At 52.2% G+C, this 6,733-nt stretch overlaps 2 long non-coding RNA genes across 6 annotated transcripts; both read left to right on the top strand.

The window, feature by feature from the left end:
• The first annotated feature begins 502 nt into the window (after positions 1 to 502).
• LOC140690028 (uncharacterized) lies at positions 503 to 5,414 on the top strand. Of its 5 annotated transcripts, XR_012065225.1 has the most exons (6): positions 503 to 880; positions 1,159 to 1,322; positions 1,453 to 1,558; positions 4,094 to 4,297; positions 4,630 to 4,740; positions 5,241 to 5,409. It is a non-coding gene; the product is annotated as an uncharacterized lncRNA (long non-coding RNA). The 5 variants fall into 5 exon arrangements; XR_012065215.1 differs by having other exon boundaries at positions 4,094 to 4,740; positions 5,204 to 5,414; XR_012065216.1 differs by having other exon boundaries at positions 1,154 to 1,322; positions 4,094 to 4,740; positions 5,241 to 5,413.
• A 242-nt stretch (positions 5,415 to 5,656) lies between these two features.
• Positions 5,657 to 6,500, top strand: LOC140690019 (uncharacterized). Its single transcript, XR_012065210.1, has 2 exons — positions 5,657 to 5,849; positions 6,141 to 6,500. It is a non-coding gene; the product is annotated as an uncharacterized lncRNA (long non-coding RNA).
• Positions 6,501 to 6,733: the final 233 nt, after the last annotated feature.

The raw sequence follows: 6,733 nt of genomic DNA, 5'->3' as shown, positions 1-6,733 counted from the left end.
TTTAAAGTATTTGATGGGAGTTCCTGTCTGACCAGCAGAACACAGAAATGGACTTGTTTCGATGGTTGTCACAGAACAGAGGATGTGTGATATGTACGCCCTAGAACAGAAGTTTTCCAAACGGGAACTGTTAGAAACCTCTCCCCTGAATTCACATGGGTTTCCTCTCATCTCCTTCTCCTCTTGTTCCATCTAAATGACTATCTTCAAATGGTCCCGTTAGAGTTTCTGCCCTGGGAGAGCACGAGGCGCCCCACATCCTGCAAAATACATCTTTCCATCCCCCATGGGTAGCAGGGCCCGGCAGAGCGTAGGTGCTCAGTAAGAGTGTGTTAAGTGAACAAGTGAATAAACATGGCATTGTGTTCAGTGTGTGATGAGGGTAAGTGGGCACCTCTATGATGTCGCCGCTATGATGTCACCGCTATGATGTCACCTGAATACAGCTCACTCCTAGGCCCCAGAGCTTCCCTTTGGGCTGTTCATCCACATTTTCCTCCCTGACTTCCCATGGGGAGGGGGGCCGTGCTGGGGGGAGGTGGCCAATCAGGCCTTGGTCTGCATGGCTGACGTCGGCCAGGGGCCGCCATTCAGATGCCCCCGGGGTGGTTCTGAGAGCACTAGGGGGAGGGGCTTCTACCCTACCCCATCTCTCCCCCCAAGGATGACTGCTCCCTGACGCCCCCCCCGCTGGGAAGGGGCAAGCCACGATCCAAACATCTATGCTAGTGTGCTTCTAGATGGGTTTAGTTTTAGGTCCTTCCAAAGCAGCTGTGGGAGCCTGGGAGCTACTCTTTCCCAAAGTGATGGGGATGAGGCTGTCTCTGCAGAGAAAGGCCTGAGGTGTAGTGAGCCTGGAGCAGGGCTGGCGGTGGCAGAGGTGGGCGAACCCTGCAAAGGGCAGCACGGGAGCACAGGTGGTGGTCGGTGTGGAAGGAGGTGAGGGCAGACGAGGACTGGGCGGAAGATGATACCACTGCCATGGCTCCTGGAGACATATGTGTCTCTGTTTGGCCCCATTTGGAGCCACGTTTGGGGTCTTTCCCTTGGAGCACTCCACACTGGGCTGCATCACTTATGGTCGGTTCAGCTGCTAATAACCACAAACTCAAAGTGACTGTGGCTAGACCAAGATTTATTTCTATTTCATAAGTCCAGGCCAGGTATGATTCTCCATCACATCAGGGACCTGGACACCTAGCTTTTTGTGCCGCCAAGCATGACCCTCATCCTCAAGGGCCAGGATGTCGCGTCAGCTACAGCATCCCCGTATTCTAGGCGGAAGGATGGAGAAAGTACGATGTGGTGCCAGCTCTCCTCAGGTGGGTCTCTCAGTCCTTGGCTTCCGTCCTGTTGAACAGAATGTCATCACATGCTTATACCTAACTACAAGGGAGATGGAAAATGTAGCTTTTACTCCGGAAAGCTACATGTCTGTTTCTATTTCTATAGAAACAAGGAGAAGACGGATTTTACAAAGGGCCACCAGTAGCTTCCGCCTGAAGTACCGTGTACCTCACAGTATCCTTTACATACCTGAGAGCAAGTCTCGAAAACTGTAAGCCACAATTATCTAAATTCAGGGGCAAGAACTATGTGTGGGCCAAGATTTTGCCCCACTTGCAAGCTAAAATGTTGGTAACAACATCATGGATGCTGATAGAAGACATAAAACTCCTGGAGCAGATAAAAGAGGATTTATTCCTCATGGTGGTAGCAATGGTCCAAGTATCAACACTTTTGCACCCGCCTAAGTCCCAATTCCCACAACGCGATGCAAAGAGGACCAGGTGACACCTGCACGCACAGCTGACTGTGTTATGGGGGAGCGGCCCTGTGCTTCCGGAACCCGAATCTTTTAACAGTGGGAAGTAAGCATGCCTTCCCCTTTCTCTGGTGGGAGATGCTCTATGCTCCAAGGCCGTTCCTCTCTGGAACAGACAGCTGGCCCAGAAAGGCGGTCAGCACTTGCAGAAACGCCAGAGGCCCGTGGAGAGCCAGAAGCGTACTGCTCAGAGAACAGTCTTCACCTCTCCAGTTAGCAGATCACCCGGCGTCTGCCATTCAGCGGCTCTAAATATTTTAAGAGAATGACATAGCAAGGTCAGGCTGGAAGATGTTTCTTTTCCCCCTAGATCTTAGTTCCTCCTGTTCTCCATCTTGTCCGTCTTGCTGCAGTGAAGATGCTAAATGGTCAAGCCTCGAAGCTCCCTCCACACTGGAGAGAGGCTTCACTCAGCCAGAAGGAGGAAGCCAGGCATTTGTCTGGTGCTATAAAGTGCAGATTAATGGTGCTTTCTGGACAGCTGCTGACCTGGGGGTGGCCCTGGGGGCTAACGGGTTTCATTATTTTCAGCACTTGCAATGCCATCTATGTATATTTTGAAAGTAATGTCAGATCATGATTTTAAAGCATTTTAAAGCCTTCATTTCTTATCATATTGGGTTTGTTGTCAGTTTCCTTTCAGGAAATCTTATTTCCGAGCCCTTCCCCTTGTCCCCTGCAGGGTCCCTTCTGTTGATGCCCTGGGTGTCTCTACACAGTGTTCCCCCCCCCTTTTCCAGGTCACCTGGGGATGAATGCAGGGGAGGGTCCTTCAATCGGACTGCCACCTCCCCTGGTGGCCTCATCGTGGACCAAGGGGAAAAGTGACCACGGCTCCATGCCTCAAAACTAGCTGTGTGTGCCAGTCACTGGTGGGGCCAAGCCGGAAAGAAACTCCTGTCTGCATTTTCCTTCCATTCACAGAGAGTCAGCTCCCATCACCGAGGCTGAGCAGTGGTCCAAAATTAGATGCTGCTGTTCTCATTTGTTAGTTAAAAATAGCTGTTCTGCATCCTTGGTGCAATCACCCAGGGGCTGTTTTCAGCAAATGTTTATGATAGAGAAAGACATTTGCTTATTCACTGCTTATTCAAGGAGAATAGCACGTATCTGTTGTTCTCATGCAAACAGACCACCCAGCATGCTGGTGGCAATTCAGCCGCATTGTCTTAGGCTTTGCAGGGTGATTTTGTTACCGGGAGGCTAGTGAGGAGAGGGGGAGAGGGCACACATTTAACAGGATTCTATAAAAGAGGCAATTAAACACGGCTCCACTGGGGAGATGGCGTATGCTGCTGGATAATTTTGATACAGAGGAAATGACCAGATCTTTCATTTTGAAGGGGTATAAGCCCCAAGGAGCGGCCACCTTGAGGATTTGCAGTCCCTCCCTGAGTCCCTGTGTTTGTCGTCCCCTCTGATGTAGGATCAGAAAGGGGAGCCTCTGCCTTTAGATTCAGGGCTTCCTTTATTCTCGTTCTGAGTCAGCACTGCCTGAATGTTCAAATGGGGCCACCCTCTCGCTTTGAATGGTTCCCGCCCCACCCCTGTCCCTCTGCGGTCCTCTCTGTCTTGCACCCTTCCTTAAGTCCTGCTCCCCGAGAGCCTGACTGATGGCAGAGAGGCCGGAGCTGCCCAGCTGAGGGTGGGGGAGGGTGGCCTCACCTGGGGCTTGGGTTCTTTCTATCTCCGGCAATAGTGACATGAAATGATTTTAAGGGAAATACCAATCTCGGGAATTTTAAAGTTCAATTTGCCAAGAACAGAGTCTGAAGACATTTATCTTCAAGGCAGCGTTAGCACTGAACTTTAAAAGGCCCCGAACAGAGAAAGTCTTCTTTAAAACATGGCTTTTGGATCTCAGGATTGGCTGGGATGGGGGCTCGTCGGGGACACGAGACTCAACCTGCCCTAAGACAGAGCACGAGAAACAGAGGGGCGTGGGCACAACTCCAAGCGCAGGTTTTGGCAAAAATATCTAGGCTCATGGGACCTACTTCTCACTTGCTGTTCAGCAATTGGTTCGTTTTTATTGAGATATGATAGATTTGGATATTGAAAAGCTGACGTAGGAGTAAAAGCACAATGAGCCGCAGACATAGTAATGCAGACGTGAACTTTTTTGTCCTTAAGAAGGTGTCGTGGGGAAAAACATTTTCTCCTTGGAGGAGCACTGATGCTGCTCCTGGGCCCTCGAGGACCTGTCTGGGAGGGAGAGGGGAGTCGTGCCCAGCTGGTGAGCTACATTTGTTTTTCTAATCCTGCCAGGACTTGGGCAGCAGCAGGGAGCGTGAGTGAAGGAGCAGAAGTCTTGTGATGGAGACACGGATGACGGATGGAGGAGCTACAGTGGGGCTGGACCCCAGGGCCTGGGGCCAGTGCGGTCACACAGGGGTTCGTGCACAGACGGCCCCAAGCTTGGGGGATTCTCTGCTGCTGCTGCTGAACTTCATACATTTTGAATAAGGGGCTGTACGATTTCATTTTACTCTGGGATCTAAAAATCATGTAGCTGGTCCTGGCTACAGGACTGGTGGGAAGGGACGCAGGAAGGAGGACGGGGCAACAGGGGCAGATGGTAGTGGAGGTGAGAGAGACTGAATGCTTAAGACAGAAGATAATATGTTTTCTAGAACCTGGCAGAGGAGGAAGACAGAGAAAAAGAGAAGAAAGGAACAAACAGTTATATGTTTTTGGTTTTCTTTTTTGTTGTTTTTCTTGGGGGGGGGTAATTTGGTTTATTTATTTGCTTATTTTATTAATGGAGGTACTGGGGATTGAACCCAGGCCCTCACGTATGCTAGGTACGCACTCTACCACTGAGCCATATCTCCCCCATGGTCTTGAATCATCAAGAAAAGAGAAAAGGCCTCTGTTACATGAGATACTCGCAGTCAGAAGGCGGCTGGATCCAGGCAAGTCCATCCAGGTGTGGTGTGGGCGGCTTCCAAGGTGACACTGTCTTGAAGTCAAAGAAACACAGTGTGCTTGCAGGGTCCTCTCTCTTTAATTTTGGTCAAAGCCAATTAGGAAGTGGTTTTCCTCAAATCATACCAGCATCTTGGTTTTTCTGGGGGGAGAGATTTGGTTCCCGGGTGCATAGGGGATGGAGGGCTGAACCATATCTCCATTAAGGTTATTTCAGGAGCTTCCCATTTTTCAGGACTTCCTGCAAAAGGTTTCAATTGCATTTCCCTTTATTCACTGAAGGGAGTTTTGTGGTTCTCTGATTTACGTGAAGGTCAGGACAAGGTCTGCAGGTGGCCGTGGAACATAAATTATAGACCCCCTGACGTAACTGTGGGGTCAGAGCAGAACCGGGGATGCATTAGCAGAGGGCTGGTCACTCACCTTTAAGTGCTAATTCACTTCTCAAAGGTGCAGCTGAAGGGCTCTCTGTCTCACTGCTCATTAGGCCTGAGGCTGAGCCTTTTCCATATTCATCACGGCGCTGGAGCTGGGCTGCTGATCAGGCTCTGAGCTTCGCTGGGAAGTGACTCACCGCTGGGGAGAATTACTCAGCAGACCAAAGTGATGGGAGGACGTGCGTGATCTTCGCCTCTCAGGCAAGCGATGCAATTACCCAGGAAACCCATGCGCGGAGCAGGAAGCCAGCTGGCTGCGTGCTTGGCATCCTTGGTGCATCCTCGTAGCCTGGGAGGAGGGCACAGGTCTCCAGGGTTTGCAGCCCCGCTGGGAGAGGAGACACGCAGACATTAGTCAGTAGGTCATCGGTCCGTGGCGGGGGGGTGAGGACACTGAGGCCCTGCCGTCCCTGGAGAACTCTCTCGGCTGCCTGACCCCTTCTCACATCAGGGTCTGTTCCTCAGAGGGGCTGTCTTGGATGACCCAGCTGGCTACCCCCCTCCCCCGTCACAGAAAGGCAGTGTGTGTGTCAGGTTCTTGTAGAAGATGGGTCTGAAGCCAGACTTCGAGGGAAGAGGCCATGAGGATGGCAGCATGGGGGTGACTTGGGGCCGCAGGCGTCAAGGATGGTGATGGTGAGGACAGCGTAGAGCAACAGGTGAGGGAGGCAGGGGCCCTGGGGGAGGGGCGGCAGGCAGAGCTGACATGGCTGTGGGTGGGGTCGGGGTCTCCCTCTCTTTTCATTGCCCAGAGCGATCATGGGGGGCCTGGGGTCCCCAATGCAGCTTCCACGCTTCCAGGCGCCCCTCCAGTGAGGGTGGGGGACTCCGAGAGCAGTGTGCACCATGTCCACTCATCTCTACAGTCGGGGGGAACAGCTCGGGGATCCCGGGAACAGAGAAGCGGGGTGCCAGCATCCTTCCCCAGCAGCTCTCACCTGAATTCACAGGGCCGGAGGCACTGAGCTGAGCAGTAGCAACTCAGAGAGACAGAACGCCTGGTCAACTCGTGACCTGCAGTCTGGTTAGAAAGAGAGCCACATGCAAAGCGTCAGGGCTGAATGTCCCAGAGCTTCAGAGGAAGGAGGGGTAGCTGGTGTGGGGTCACAGCAGAGCTGCGTCATGGAAGAGTCAAGGCCACGAGGGTCTTGGAGCAGCTGTTCTCCTGGGGACATTCTTTCACTTATTCTGCCATGAGCTCTGCTGGGTGCTGAGTGTGCAGCGGTGAGGGGCACAGGAAAGGAGCCAAATCTCATGAAACTTGAAGCTTTACTGGGGAGACAGACCATAAACACGTCAAGAGTAAACAATGTGATTTCAGATGCTAAGAAAATAGGACAGTGTAGGGGGTAAGGAATGATGGGGGAGGCGGGTAGTCAGCTGGGTCGACCAAGACGGCCTCTCTGAGGCGTAGACCCTGATGGTGAGAAGGGGTCAGGCAGCCAGTAGTTCTCCAGGGGTGACAGTTGTGGGGACAGGAGTGCATGTGGCGTGTCTGGGAGGCAAGAGCAGTTCACTGTGCACTGTCTTAAGAGCTCTGTGT

This window comes from Vicugna pacos, chromosome 3, assembly GCF_048564905.1.
Source record: "Vicugna pacos chromosome 3, VicPac4, whole genome shotgun sequence".
NCBI classification, from domain to species: domain Eukaryota; kingdom Metazoa; phylum Chordata; class Mammalia; order Artiodactyla; family Camelidae; genus Vicugna; species Vicugna pacos.
This window is presented reverse-complemented; position numbering and strand designations above follow the sequence as displayed.